The 14,520-nt window shown below is 45.2% G+C and overlaps 1 long non-coding RNA gene across 2 annotated transcripts; it reads left to right on the top strand.

Annotated features, from left to right (window-relative positions):
- The first annotated feature begins 424 nt into the window (after positions 1 to 424).
- LOC137842266 (uncharacterized) lies at positions 425 to 12,124 on the top strand. 2 transcript variants are annotated; one of them, XR_011088987.1, is made up of 5 exons: positions 425 to 4,280; positions 5,896 to 6,007; positions 8,158 to 8,362; positions 9,933 to 10,009; positions 11,115 to 12,124. It is a non-coding gene; the product is annotated as an uncharacterized lncRNA (long non-coding RNA). The 2 variants fall into 2 exon arrangements; XR_011088986.1 differs by having other exon boundaries at positions 427 to 4,280; positions 8,158 to 8,263; positions 11,115 to 12,123.
- Positions 12,125 to 14,520: the final 2,396 nt, after the last annotated feature.

The following is a 14,520-nucleotide window of genomic DNA, read 5'->3' as shown; positions in this document are numbered from 1 at the left end:
TGAAGCTCTGTTTTAAAACACGAATAAATTGCTCTTCCCAGGAAGAAGACTGGAAAGGCTCGAAGTTGAGTGGAATTTGTTTTGGAAACTTACTTCAAGGCAAAATGCTTTCACAAATAAAAATGTGTCAGGCTGCTGTCATGCCCTGACCAGTTGGACAAGTGCAATTGTTTTGTCCCTTGGACAATTAGTGTAATTACTGCAGCTGTGATTCAGCTGGGCTCCTGTGCCAGGTTGCTTCTGGCACCAGGAGTCATCCTGAGGACCATACAAGGGTCCCTCACCCTGAGGACCCCCGGGCACGGCATGAAGAGGACTGGGCTCTGTTTGGGGCAGCAGGATGGATGCTTCTGGTGGAGCAACCACCATGTCCTGATGAGGGGTCTTGAAGCTGGATAGGTTCTTGTTTTCAGTCCTTTACCTGTGATTGAATTCAGTAATGACAAAAATCCGCTAAGACAAGCCTCGTAAGATGTTGGTGGTGTTTCTCCCTCTGTTTGCTTTCCACCACCCCCACATCTGAAGTTTCGCTGTCAGCTCGCTGACGTGGGAGCCTCACACGGGTTGGCGCTGAGCAGGCCAAGGACAATCACCTCCTAGCACATTGCAGCTAGGTTTGCTTTGACCCTCTGAGGTATGTTATGACTTATTTAGTCTATACTAAGATTTTAAGGTATGTTATGTGTTACTTAACATGAGGCAAGGTCACTGCATAGCAGAGCGGAGGAGTCACGATAGCGTGGATCAGCGTTACCTATGTGAGCGTTGGGGTTTTGCAAGGACTGCGTTGGAGGTGTTGTTGGCGAAGGGGATGTTGAAAGTGCACTTGGCTCCTCAACGCCTGTTGCCAGTGCTTCTCTTTTGCCTGCAATCATGACACCAGTCCCCGGTGTGGCAGGCAGCTCCTCTCCTTTTCACCTCCAGAGTTTACACCAGGAAGCTGACAGCCTGTGTCCTCAGCTCTCAAGTCAGGGTGCTGAAGGGCAACGTGGTCACAGCAAACAGGAGCACCAAGAGTAGTAAAGCTGCATCAGCGCAGGCTTTAACACATGGTGGCAGGTAGATTAAAGGCCATTCAGGAGCCCCAGGAACGTACACCGGTTGTTAGCGTAGGCATAACCCATATTTGCACGCCCGTATCTTGTGTACTTGGGAGATTACAGCCTCCACAGGCATGTGACTACAGTCTGGAGAGGTTCTCCTGATTTATCAAGAGAACACTTCATGTTTCAGAGGGCAAAGAAGGCCTTTGGTTTCCCCTGTAAATCCCAGTCTTTGTTCCACCTTTCAGCATGCACTGCACTCAGAGCACAGCCAAAGCCATAAATCCTCCAGCAGGAGGTTCAGGTGGACTTCCCTGGAAAGCCTTCATCTGAGGATCTCACTGTATTTAGGCGTTGTCCATTAACCAGGCTCACAGCAGAGCAGTGATCTTAGCAGCCTTCTCCAGCATTACTTGGTACAGTAGCAGAGCAGGGAACTAAAAAGCTGAGTCTGCAAAATGCCCCTTTCCACTGTTGAACTGTATAATGCTCAAACTGTACCCTGACCACCGAGCTATAAACCTTCCCTGCCTCTTGAATCTTTTTGTTAGCACCGAGTCAGCCTTCAGCTCATTTTGTGCATCACCTAAGGCCTGGTGAGTGAGTCCACTCCAGTGAGGTCAGGCACAAGGGATGCCTCTGAGCCTTCACCAGTCTTGTGGTCGTCTCCTTTCCCCTGCCGCCCTGCAGGACAACATTAATTTCAACTTTGAGGCCTATCGTGCTGAAGATAACATAACCCAGACCACATCTATGTAAATCTACCGGATTATGTTGCCTGCTTGAGGTCAGGAATCCTCTGAAACAATGTTCCAGTTGGATGGGTAAAAGTCAGGAGTACAAATAGATTATGCATCTCGTATTTCCTCTAGTGAAGGGAAGGGAGCCCAAGTGCCAGTCAAACACGTTGCTGCAACAGTACACCTCGGGGAAAACTGCTCCTCTTCCCCTGACAGCTCTTCTGTGAAGAGTCATTGCTGCAATTTATTGAGTGCTTGGGTCTTCCAGGAGCTGTGCAAGCGCAAACAGTAAGCGACCTTTCTTGCAAAGCAGCTCTTCCAGTGCAAGACTGGGCACGTAGCCAAAAAGGAAACATTTGTGAAGATACCCTGCTCATGCTGCTATTTGCTGTTTTATGCAGATTTGGCATGAAAACAACATGTGATTTGATGAGTCAGGTTGCATACAATATATGCAGGTGTCTGATGCAATATTTATTCAGTGGTAGGTCACGGGGAAGGAGAGTGATAGCTGCAGATAATATACAGGGACTTTACATTATGCTTAACCCAACTGCGTGTACAGGTGGTTTAGTTTAATATAAAACCCAAGCAGCATTGCCGGACGTATTGCGATGTGATACTAAAAAGGAGTTGCAGTGAGGACTGTTTTCAGTAACCTGTTTCTACCAAGTGGATGGTGAACGCCTCGTTTGATAGAGTGATTAATGATACTCAGCGCGACTGCTCAGCCGGCAGGGGTGGAGGCTTTGCTAATTGGATCTGGAAATTCCTTTCCTCGTGCTTAAGGATGATGCAAACTTTCACAGCCAACTGGAGACCTGTCCACCCTGCAGCTGGATGCCAATAAACACAGCTCAAGTTAATAACCCTTGTGTCAGGGGAAGAGATCCAAAAGAGAATCTGGGCCTTGTTATTGTTCGTATGTGGCATTATTAGAGGCACTGTAATATGCCATAGGAGTCCCTTTTTGTTAAGGGGTGGGAGTTTTTTTAATTGCTTGTCTGAGTAAACGTGTTAAAGACCCCAAGCGCTATTTGTGACCGGGGCATGTTGAACATGAAGCCGTGGTTGTTGAACACAAAGCCACAACCACGTCTGCATCCCTTTCCCCCTCTCTCTCTTCTTGCAAAGTCTGACCAGATGCGTTCAAAGTATTTGCATTCTGGAAGGCACAGCTGAACCTTCCTCAGCGCCCAAAGCTACTGGTGACCAGCCTCGTGTGCTGGTTCTTCACTGTCAGTAGATGTATCTTGGTGTGTTCCTACTTTATTTTATGCTTCAGCAGGTTTCTGGCTGAGTTTCTGCCTTTAGGTATCCAGTCTGATGTTAGGACACTTACTGGTCTTTGCTGATGTCATATCACTTGTTTTTGTTTTGTTTTTTTAAGCTGCTTGAAGTCCTCAGGAACTGAAAGAGCGTTATCAGCTTCCTTCACACTGTTACGAACGGGACAGTTACAGGCCTTCCTTCTTACTGCACTTCAGCAGTGCTTGTTTTGCTTATGCAAATCGAAATATGCATAGTTAATGGCATGTTAATAAACTTTTCCCTTTGCTGCTGCTTCAAAAATCAAATCTGGACCAAGGTGGGTGGCTTCATAGTGAAAGCAATCTAACTTCCTCTGTTAATCTGTTTTCTGATGCAGTGTGGATTGTGCCAGGTGCTAGCTCCTTGCCCTCTTTCCCTTCCTTAAGAACTTTGCCCCCCATCTTAGCAACAGAGGAGCCTGGAAAATGATGATGTTGGCACGGCTGTGCCCAAAGGTCAGCTCTGCCCAGGAATGTGGCACGAGATTAGCGAGATGTGCAGAGAGGCATTGAAAATACGAGCCTTAAAGGTGCACGCAATATAGAGGCAGGGTGCAGAAAGGACTGAGGGAGAGGTGGGAGAAGTAAGTGTTGCATGGGGAAGGAGAGGGTTGAGAGGCAAAAGGCACGGCTGGGTGGGAAACCCAGGAGCTCTCGAAGTCTTGATGTGAGAGGAAAAAAAGCTCAAAGCAGAGGCAAACAGCCCGGTATGGAAATGCCCATCCAAGCAAGGTTGTCTTTGGGTTGGTGATGCTTTTTTTTCAGTCTGTTATAATGAAAATAATCTTCTGGGAAAAACCCCATGGGTTCAGAGCTCACAGCACTGAGCTGGGCAAGAAGCAGCACCTCTCCACAGAGCGTCCCGGTGCTGCCAGTCCTCCTTGGCACAGCACTGGTCCCCCGCCAGATTGGCCTCTTTGCAACGCTGAGGAATAAAATAATAGCTCATGAAGTAAAAATAATACAAGATACAGAACACTAAAAAGGGATTTTCCTCTTTCTGCAATGGAGAAATAAATGGCTGACCACCAGAAGGGGTTCTTCTCTCGTATTTGAGTTTTCAGTCTTGAGGCTTTTCTCCAAACAACCCAAAAAAAAATCGCCGTCTTGTATCTGCCCATACAAAGAGGATGGAAAACAACAACTGGTCGGAGCAACTGGGGCTTGGAGCCAGGATCCTGCATCAGGTCTGTCCCCTCTCTGAGCCGTGGCACCTTCGGTTTCAACGCCTCTAATTATGGCAGAGGATCCCAAATCTGTGTTTTCTTTCCACCTCCTCCCCGCTCCTTTAGAAGGTGTTGGTACCTGGCTGTTGTGATCTTGCTGTTTGCACAGGAGCACCGCACTGGGCGCATTTCCAGTGCAACCTGTGCCACCGGGCTGGCTGCCTTCTGGCACGCGGTGTGACGGGGCTCCTGGGCATGCAACGTGAGCCGGAGTAGCGGGGTTCAGTCTGCTGGCAGCACCCGTGTCCCATCCCTCTGCTCCAACCTGACCGATGCCCTTTCCTCGCTCATCCCGCCTGGCGCCTCCTCTCCCGGCCCCGTACCCGCACTGCGCTGCCCCGTCCCGACCCCGGGTGTGAGGTGGGCGGCTGCTGCTTGGGGGATTTTTACAATTCCACTCAGCGCTTACCTCAGCTCATGGATTTTCCAGAGGAAGTCAGGTTTGGGTTTGAGGGCGGTTTTTATAAAATTATTTTTGGTTTTAATTTGAAAAGAAAAGAAAGGAAATCCCCCTCCAGCCTACAGAATGTAGCTTGCAAAAGAAGTGGCTTATTTTTTCTTTCTTAAAACATCGAGCACCCTGTTATGCTTAAAATAATAGAGAAATAAAGGCCAGCCCTGTTTGTGTGATGGGTTTCAGTCTCTTGTATTGATGCTGCAGTGGGGTAGCTGTAGTGAAACATAGGCTCTGCTGAGATAGGCAGAGGGGAAAAAAGCAGTGTGTGCCATTTAATTTCTGCAATGTTCTGATTCCCTCCTACCAGCCTGAAAATACTAAACACGATCCTTTGTCTGGCATATGGGGATTTGGAGAATTGTTGCTAATTACTGCAGTTGTGCTATCTAGCTTAACTGGCTTAAATAATATATTAAGTGCTTTAATGTTCTTCCACAACGTGCTGGAATGCAAAGAGGTGCATTTTATGCCGTTTATGGCAGGCACGAGATGTAACGCTGATCTGCAGAGAAACTTGGGTTTGGTGACTTACTGCTTGTATTACTGACAGCCAGGGCTCCAGATGACCAGAGACTGTTGTGCCGGGTGCCGTGCAGATACGGGGTGAGCACCTCTGTCTTTTGGGGCCCGAGTTCACCTGCAGGGAAAGAGGCAATGGGGGGCTGCAGGAACGGTGGGGCTGGACCGCTGGGGAGGCCAGGGGAGGACCTGGAGATGAGGCTGGTGGAAGCGCTGCGGGGTTTTGGTAGGTCTGATGGTAAGGGCAAAAAGCCTGGGATCTGGAAGAGCATCACGGGAAGTTGCGATCTAACTTATTTAGGGAGCATTCCTATTATTTTAATTACAGTTCAATATGAAATTAGGAACATATTGGTCAGCATTATATTTAGAAATGGGAGCACTTCAGGGTCTAGAAATGCTTATTCAGAAAAAGAAGGCAGACTTTATAGCCTGCTCAAGAATCCTTTTTTACACACACACATTTATTTATTTTTTGGGTGGTGGTGTTGAGGGGAACAGTAATTCTTAGTCATCTGATTCCACCCAAATTCCAGTGTCTCTTGCTTCAAAATCTGTTTTTTTTTTTTTTTTTTTTTCGGTATCTGCTGTTGTATCTAGTGTTTAAACAAAATGTGAGAAGAGCGTGCTGTGAATGGCTTGTTGCTGGACCTAGTGTGATGAATAATTATGGAGCAGCTGAGCAGTGCTAGCCAGAGGCTCAAAGAATCTGGTAAGACACGTGGTTTGGTTTTATTTTTATTTTATTTTGGGGTGGGGTGGAGGGTGAGGGGATAAAAAACGACTGACACTTCAGGATGTTATAAACCACAAAGGGAATTAGCGATAATGATAAAAAGACTTGCACGTTCTGACCCATAATTTGGTTTAGTTTGACGTAGTTCCCTGTAAAATCACAGGACTGTTAGAATGCACTAGTAATTAGCAGTATTTTATCCATTTGAAATTAAGCATTGTGTGCATGCTCTGCAGATTAATGAAAATTATGTATTTTTTTTGTCTGTTTTTTCTTGCTAATAGCCTGGAAATAGGAAGGTGAAAGACTTGTGTCAAATCTTCAAGAATAATTTAGCAATTAAAAGGCTGGGGAGAAAGTGTGATCTGAAGACCTTCAGTTTCCCAGCTGTGACATAAAATTTACAGCTACCTTCATTCTGATTCTGTTTTAATATTCCTGCAGAGAAGCAAGCAAAAAGAACTCCCCAGGCTGGCTTCAGTGAAATGGAGGAGCTGATAGACAATAACAGGGTACGGGCTGGCTGAGGAGTGATTTTTGTTGGTGCTAGCAGGCTCGTGTTCGCACAACGCTTTGGATGCTATAAAGTGATATATGTCTAATGCTAAAAATTGAGAGATGCTCTCTGGGAGATAGGAAACGCTGTGTGAAGACAGTTCCTGATTGGCTACACGGAAAAATTCAAGGTCATATATGCGCCAGCTTGCAGGGTTGCACAGCTGGTACCTCGGCACTAAAAACAGCAGAATCAACTAGAAAGCTGTTAGTGAGCTATGTGGGTAAAAATGGAAGGATACGCTAAAACTACCTGAAAGTGGAAGAAACAGCTGGGAAGTGATAAGAGAAAGAGAAATGAGAGGTAAAACTCTTGCCCATCAGTGGTGTCCAAGCGCTCTGTAACAACTTCAAATTGCTCCCTTCCTTGAATGCACCAATTTTCTTTTTCAAGCTGCAATGATTTGGCAACTTCCAGCTCCTCTGAGCTGGTCATGCATTGCTGAGAGCTGCTCAAGAATCTGCTCCATGGTCCAGGCCTAATGTTTGCTCTGATAGTTGAAAGGAGCTGCTAGGCCAAATGCGCTTCTATGAGTAGCTGGGCTTCTAACCAAAGGGAGAGTGACTGCCAAAGGCTTTTACGGATCATTAAACAATATGTTTTATATAATAAAAACACGTATAAATGCTTAACATAGTAGGCAAAACATTTGATTAATCCCTAGTGCTCTACCTGGCTTCATGGGTGCAACCAGCCCACAAAAGCAGCGAAGCGAAACGCCGCGGGAGCTGCTTGTCCACAGCCGTGTGCCGTGCCTCGTGTTTGAGAGTCCACTCTCAGCACATCAACAGCCACCGGGTGCTCAGCTGAAATGGCAGCTACACAATCTGGTCATCTGCATCCTGTTGTGGCTTACTGCTGCATGGAGGAGAAAGAGGTGTGATGTAGTGGTTTGAGCAGATGGCAAGCCGTGGGACCTTTTTTTGTTGTGCTGTTGGCTCTATCAGGAACTCGTTGTTGACTCTGGGCGGATTACGGGCCTGACGCTAGCTCGGATAATACCACTTTGTAAAGAAATGTAAAAGCCTTAATCACTATCATTAGCCATTTGACACCATAAACAGAGGTCTGTTATTTTAACGTCTCTTTCTTATCTCTGTCTGCAGCGTCCTTAGCTCAGGCAGGGAGGTGTCACTTTTGGATCGCCATCCGTGGCAGCGTGCACGCCAGCAGGACGTGTGTGTGTAGGGATTTTTGTATGCAGACGTCCAGAGTTATTCTGCTGTCTGCATTGTGAAAGCACTGAACTGAGACATCAGTCTGCTGGCACGGCGGGGAAGGCTGACAGGTTTCTATGTGGGGATCTCCTTTGCCTGTTCCACGCTTGAATTATGTGAAACCTTAATTAGCAAATAAAATGCTTTGGCCTTCCCTGCCGACACCTGAAATGGCATTGAGGGAGGTGCAAGGAGGTGCCAGATGACATGGCAGTCCTGGCTCCATGGTTTTTGTTCTGCTCTGCTGTCCTGCTGTTTTGAGATGCGCTTTCCATTGTGTCAGCTGCTGGCAAAATGTTCCTAAAGTTGTTACATGTTTTATGTTTTGGTATTGCTTTCTCTGTATGCAACAGTCAAGCTGCTAAGATGATGTTGGAGACCCCGTGTGCAGCAGCTGTTGAGCTGAGAAGAAAGAAGCTCACTCTTTGAAAAGGAAAGCTGCCCTGGTGGGCCGCAGTGGTAAGCCACTGCCTGCTGCGCTCTGCCGGTGCTGTCACTCTCTGGGGGCAAAGCAAGCATCCTCTTCCTACCATGCACTCTGGACTTTTCTGAAATGGGGTAAATATTACTCACTCCTTGCAAAGCCACTCCTTTGATTTGCTCTTCTGTTATTAATTATGTGTGCTTTCTTTTGTCACACCACTTTTTTTTTCCTTGCTGCTGAAGATGGGGCTGTAGAGAAATCCGTTACCTCCATTTCAATGGCAGACGTGTTATCTGTCTACAAGAGAGTACAGAATTGCTTTTATCAAACATATTTCTTTTGCCATTGTTTCTTGATGACAGATACTACTCTTAATCTATACAGCGACAACACTTTGAGATGGGAGATCTGTGTTGCCATCAATTTTTGTTACGGTGATAAATCATGGCATATCTCACTTTCTGAATGACATGCTTCTGGATTTAGGTCTGCATTTTTTTTTTCTTTGTCACAGTTTTTCTTTTTCAGTGCCAGCAGCAGCCTTGCCAAAGCTCATCTGTTCCTTTAGCGTTCACTCCAGCAGGCTGATTAATTCTATCACACGTCTCCCCATACACAGCATAATCAAACAGGTTGATAGAAAGTCAGGAAGGATGTGATATTTACAAAATTTCCTAATGCTTCATGCTTATCTTCGACTTCCATTAGTTGTGGCACCTTGTTTCCTCTGGGTTGGAGGGATGTCAGCAGAGTCGGACAGGAAAAATAATTTTTTTCCCCTGTTTGCGGGCCTCAAGTGTGATGGTGTCACCCTGCCACACACGGGGAAGCTTTGCTTACAAGAGCCTTGAGTGGAGGGTGCCTTATGCTGTTTTCTTCTGTGTCTCAAGGGCAGCTTCAGTAAAAATGGGGGATCGCTCTCCCACAAATCTTAAAATAGTAAAGAATGCAGTTCAGGTGCCTCATTTCTTTGGCTAGGTAGATAGCACTGAGTCAAAAATATGTATCAATAGGAATACAAGCAGCAATTTCAAGTGGCTTTAAACCTGTTCTGAGCTCCCTAAACAAAAGCATCTGGGGGGAAGTGGCTGAGCAAAAATATTAACTAATCCTCCTCTTAAGAGGAGGCAAAATTAAGCAGAGGCAGTCCACAGCCCAGATAAGGCTCCTGCCTCACTTGTCTTTGCCTGGCGAGGATGGAGAAGTGCTGCCCACATTGCTATCTCCTGCCTCCCCATCATGTTTATATGGTAATCTGTGTGGTTTATGTGGAACTGACTCAGTGAGAAAGAAGGTACTGGGTGTCAGGGTGAGCTTCAGCCAAGCTGTGAGAGCACTGGGGAGCTATAGGGCAGGAGTGAAAAGGGAAGGGCCCATGTACTGAAAATAAAGGGGAAAAATCCAAATCATCTCACTTTGACTCCCCAGGCAATGCCACGCTGCCAGCCCAGTGAGCGCTGCATTCATTAACAGGTCCCATCAGGAAGGGGGGGGATTACTGGGTTTGCAGAAATCCCATTTGAGAATTTGCGGTTAAAATATAAATGCAAAATTTATTAAAAACACGGTAGGGCTTCCTGAGAAAGAAGATAATGTTAAGACCTCATTTTCCTATCTGTTGCTGCTAGTTACAGTGATGTTATTCTACAGGTATTAAATTTATTATTTTTTTTTCTGTGTGTTTGTGCATTTTGTTTTATTCAGTTTTGGCCATAAAAGCCATGGCAATGCTCTGCTACAAAATTCATGCTGGCTGTGGTGCTGGTGTGCTGCCTTGTATGGTAAGTGTGACATAGGAGGGACCTAGTAGGAATCTGTTCCTTTTTATTTCTGTTTCTAGTTCATACAAATCTGTAGTGAATGTCACCCTCTGACTACTATTCAAAACCACATACTTCCAGAAAAATGTGGGATGTGATAAAAGTTGTAGTTTGCATGTAGAGTTCTGCTCTTCTTTGAGGAAGCCTCTTGTGTTCCTCCGCCCCAAAGACATCAGAATTAGATTGGCAGAAGATGATTTGAGGTATTTCCGTCACTCAGCAGTTAATTAAAAAGATATGAAATTGTTCAGCTATCAACACCGCAGGCCTATGGTAAATGAATACTCTCGTTGCACCTCGATATCTCTCCCACCTTCTGCTCTTTCCAAATATTTGAGATGTGCTCTGCTGCACTGCGTTCCCACTGTCTGTGAAGCACAAGGGGTAGAAGTTGTCTCATGTTTGTACAGTGCCTCAGACCTTGTCGTGGCAATAAATGCAAATTACAGATGATAATCTGGCCAAGCAGTTCTTGACCAAGTTGCCTTCTGACTGAGGGGTGAAGATAGTTCGCTGTGTCTGTGTTGGAGATCTGGGGTCTCCATTTCAAAAGCACATAAATGTCTGGAAAGAATAAAGCTGTTTGATCTAGGCCTTTGACATGAGTTTTCCTCTCGTTCCATCAATTCCTTGTCCCCTCATGCTATTTAGTACTGTTTGTCTGCTGGGCCACCACTTTCTGTACAACACTTCTGGCAGTTTTAGCTTTAATTTTAGCTCTGCATTTTTTTTTATTTTTATTTTTTTCTTCCTCCCATCTCTGTGCTGAAAATTCCTGCTTCCTTCTATCTGGTATTAAGTACAAATACTAAAGAATAGTGTAATTTTTTTTTAAATATATTATTGCATCTTCAACATAAAGATTGCAATTATCCTGGAGGGTGCAGCATTTCCACAGATGAGGATGATACCTATTTTGAGGTAGTTTACAAAGATCAAAACATATATGACATCCCTGGAGAGAGACAGATGCTGGGGAAAGAGGCAAAGATTTGGAGGTGAGTAATACAGCAGGGCCCAGAAGCTGCATTTTTGGTTCCTTTTTTTTTTTTTTTTTTTTTTTCAGTGAACTTTAAATCCGGAAATCCTAGGGACTACACCACTCTTCTCAGAATTGTTTTTGATTCACCGCAGCAGTTCCACAATTACTTGGCTCATCTCTTTTGAGTTCAGGTCTTAAGAATGCAACTTGAGACACCTCTTTAGCAGATGCCCGCTTCAGCCTTAGCCCACAGCTCAAGTCCGTGACTGTTTTTCCCTTCCTGGTAGCCTCGGGGACTGCCAGCCACCCCCCCCCGGGGACTGCCAGCTGCTCTGCCAGGAAGGCAGTGATGCTGTGCACCTCCTGCAGCCTCTGCGCAGCAGTAAATGTCTGCTTTTCCACAGATACTTGATGATGATGCAAAGACACTTAAAGATATTTGCTAAACGCTTATGAATCTATTTGTGATTAGCGAATAATTAAATAAATCACAGCAATCATAAAGGCACATGGCCAGTTAGTTAGATTTGCATATATAGCACTTTTCAAACAGAACAGAGGAGCTCAATTCATCTAATAGAAGCCTAAATTCACTGTATCTTAATTTGATTTACCTTTGACATAACATTTAAATAGTAGCAACATCTATAATCTTGTGCTCCTCAATAAGGCTTCATTAAAAACTCACTGCCAGATCTAATCCACGGTTAGCATACAAAGTCTTATCTCTAGGTTCCTGCTTCAATGCCTTTGAGAACATGCTTAATTTAATCTGAACAAAGACACTGCCATCATAAGCCTCCAGTCTGATTTTTCCAATCTAGAATATCTTTGTTATTAAATTTGGTGCAAGCCATGGTGCATACAATGGATACAGCAAATTATTTTAAAGCACTCTTCAAGGAAAATTCTACTGCTTGTTAGACATCTTTTATATCTGTGGGACGTAAGAAATGTCACTTTTTTTTAATGCCATACAAAAATGCAGTATTAGTCTTAACAACTTAACTACTGCTTGAAAGTGCCAAGTTTTAATGTAATATATGTTTTTTAACCATTTGAGAAAGAATGTTGTTTTTAAATGTATTAACCATCATCATTAACCATCTTTTCAATCCTTTTTCATTCTGCTTGAGGAAGGACCATCTCACTGCACGTTTCTGCTTCCTCATTTGAATCAAATACTAACTCAGCTGTTTGAGACTATACCTTAAGCTGGGATGGTGGCAGGATCTGATTTGCAATTATCATTTCAGACGTTCGTCTTTTCATGATATAGCAAGTGAACTAGTTGTCATTAAAAGCCCTGTACTGCCCAATAATCTCTGCTGCCTGAGAACAGGGCTTGTGTATGCTACAGTTAGAGTTTTTTCAAGACATAGATAAAACCAGAATATTTTTTAAAGTATTGGTTAGGCCTCGGCTGAAAGTGGAATAAAGCTCTGGTCATCCATACTTGTAAACATGATCTGAAACTGGTATAAAGAAAGTCTGCTAAGTTGTGGTGGAACTTTATTAGAGAGGTAACTAGTAGAGCTTAACGGTTAACTGTCTAGTTTTTGAAAACAAAAGCTGGAAAGGGAAAGACTGGTATCTGTAAATACGAAGAAAGCTGTTGGTAATTCATCCAGGTCCCAGCATGGAATTTGGTAAGTGCAGGAATGCGTTTATCAATGGTGGTGGCTGCACTAGCATCAGAGGGAGATCACTGCCCTGGTGTGGGTCCCTTCGCTACTGCGTGCCTGGATGAAACAGGCCCAAATGTTATGTCAGTTCTGCCCTGTGCCTGGCTACTTTTGTTGTTGCTGTTTAACAACAACAAACTCACTGAAAGTAAGAGGCTTAAGGGAGGTTAATAGTCATGGAAAAATCGGTGTGAAGACGAGAAGAATTTGGTGTGAAAACTACAGACAGCTGCCTTACGACACCATTGTAGTTGCTTCCTGCTCTAATTGCTTTCGGTAGCTGCTCTGCCAGTTTGGGTCTGGCTGGATCCCAGTGCAGCTTTTTGCTCCAAGCAAAACAGGGACTCTCAATGTATCATTATCTCTGCAATTCTGAGAAGTAACCAAAACATAAAATAGATTATTACTAGGCATAAGATCACACAGGAATGGCATACCAAAGTTAGGAATTAAACTGTGTCTCCTCAGCTGTGAGTTAACACTTCTGAAAAGTGATCCGTCACAAATGGAGCATGGCAGAATGAATGTCATTGTTAGAGGCTGGAATGGTTTATTTAATCACAAGATAAAGCAGATACTTCTCCAGCTGCTTTGAGCATTGCCAACTTCACTTTTGATTGACATGTTGCCATGTTTGTTGTATTCATTCTGCAAAATATTTTAGAGTTTATATTGCATCTAAATAGAAGCCTGTTTGAGTGAGGGACTACAAGGTGCATTGAGAAGAGAGATGTAAGGGTAGAATAAGAATATATGAGGGCACTGAAGACTCAGGCTTAAAAGATAAGTGTGGAACGAGTGGCTGGTGTGTTAAGTATGTTCCCAAGAATTTCACTTGGGTTTTTAAAAAGCACTTAAACTTTCTCCTTCTCCCCATATTCTATCTTCCAGGGAGGCAAAAGGTCCACTGGGTTGTTTTGCTTGAGTGTAATTATTATCTTCTTGGTCACGAATGTAAGATACTACAAAAATCTGGTGATGGCGGAAAAGGAGGATTTATGAAGTTTAATACATTTGCAGTGACTCTGCAGTTTAGTAGTGTTACAGGAGAGAGATTTGGCCTTCAACCTCGCTTCTCTGTGAGCTGCATTCCTGGCTTTGCGTATCAGATATGAAATTTGTTTGGAATGTTTGCTATAAAAATACCTACGCGTGAACTTACATCAGCAAGAAAATAACTTTGGCTTGACCTTTCGTTAGCCCTGATGTGGTAAGATCGTTCAGCAAGGAAACCCTAAGTTAGGGAATGACTTGCAACTGGTGTTTTCACAGGTTTGGTTTCCGCAGGGGAACAATCCTTGGAACGACCTGCCCCTGGTAATCAGTGTTTTATTTCACTCTCCTTATTTTCTGCTGGAGAGTGACCCAGGGCACGCCACCTCCCTTAACGCTGTAACGCAGCCATGGGGGGAAATCCTCAATCCTCCCATTCTGGGCAAGCGCTGCGCTGAATCCTAAACCCAAACCCCTTGAAGAGCTGGGAAGGACGAGGCCAATCCCTACTCCTTTCCCAACTCATCCCATGTGTGTGTTTTATGCACTGAACCCCCTTTTCCAGCGGGGTGCTCCCTCGCCTCAGGGCCGCCCCCCCCCCCATAAGCGCGGGCTGCGCTCCCCACAGCCGTTGGCGGGCGGCTCCGCGTCACGTGACCCCCCCCCTTAGAGGGACGAACGCGCCGCTGCCCTCCCCGCTCCTCCCTCGTCACGTGACGCGGCGGAGGGGCCGGGCTCCCCCCCCCCCGGCACGTGACCGCCATGGAGGCGGGGGCGGGGAGGGCGCGAGGCCGCCTCCTCCCCCCGGGCCC

Source organism: Anas acuta, chromosome 19 (genome assembly GCF_963932015.1).
Source record: "Anas acuta chromosome 19, bAnaAcu1.1, whole genome shotgun sequence".
In the NCBI taxonomy this organism is placed as follows: domain Eukaryota; kingdom Metazoa; phylum Chordata; class Aves; order Anseriformes; family Anatidae; genus Anas; species Anas acuta.
The sequence above is the reverse complement of the archived record's forward strand: the minus strand, read 5'-3'. Positions and strand labels throughout refer to the sequence as shown.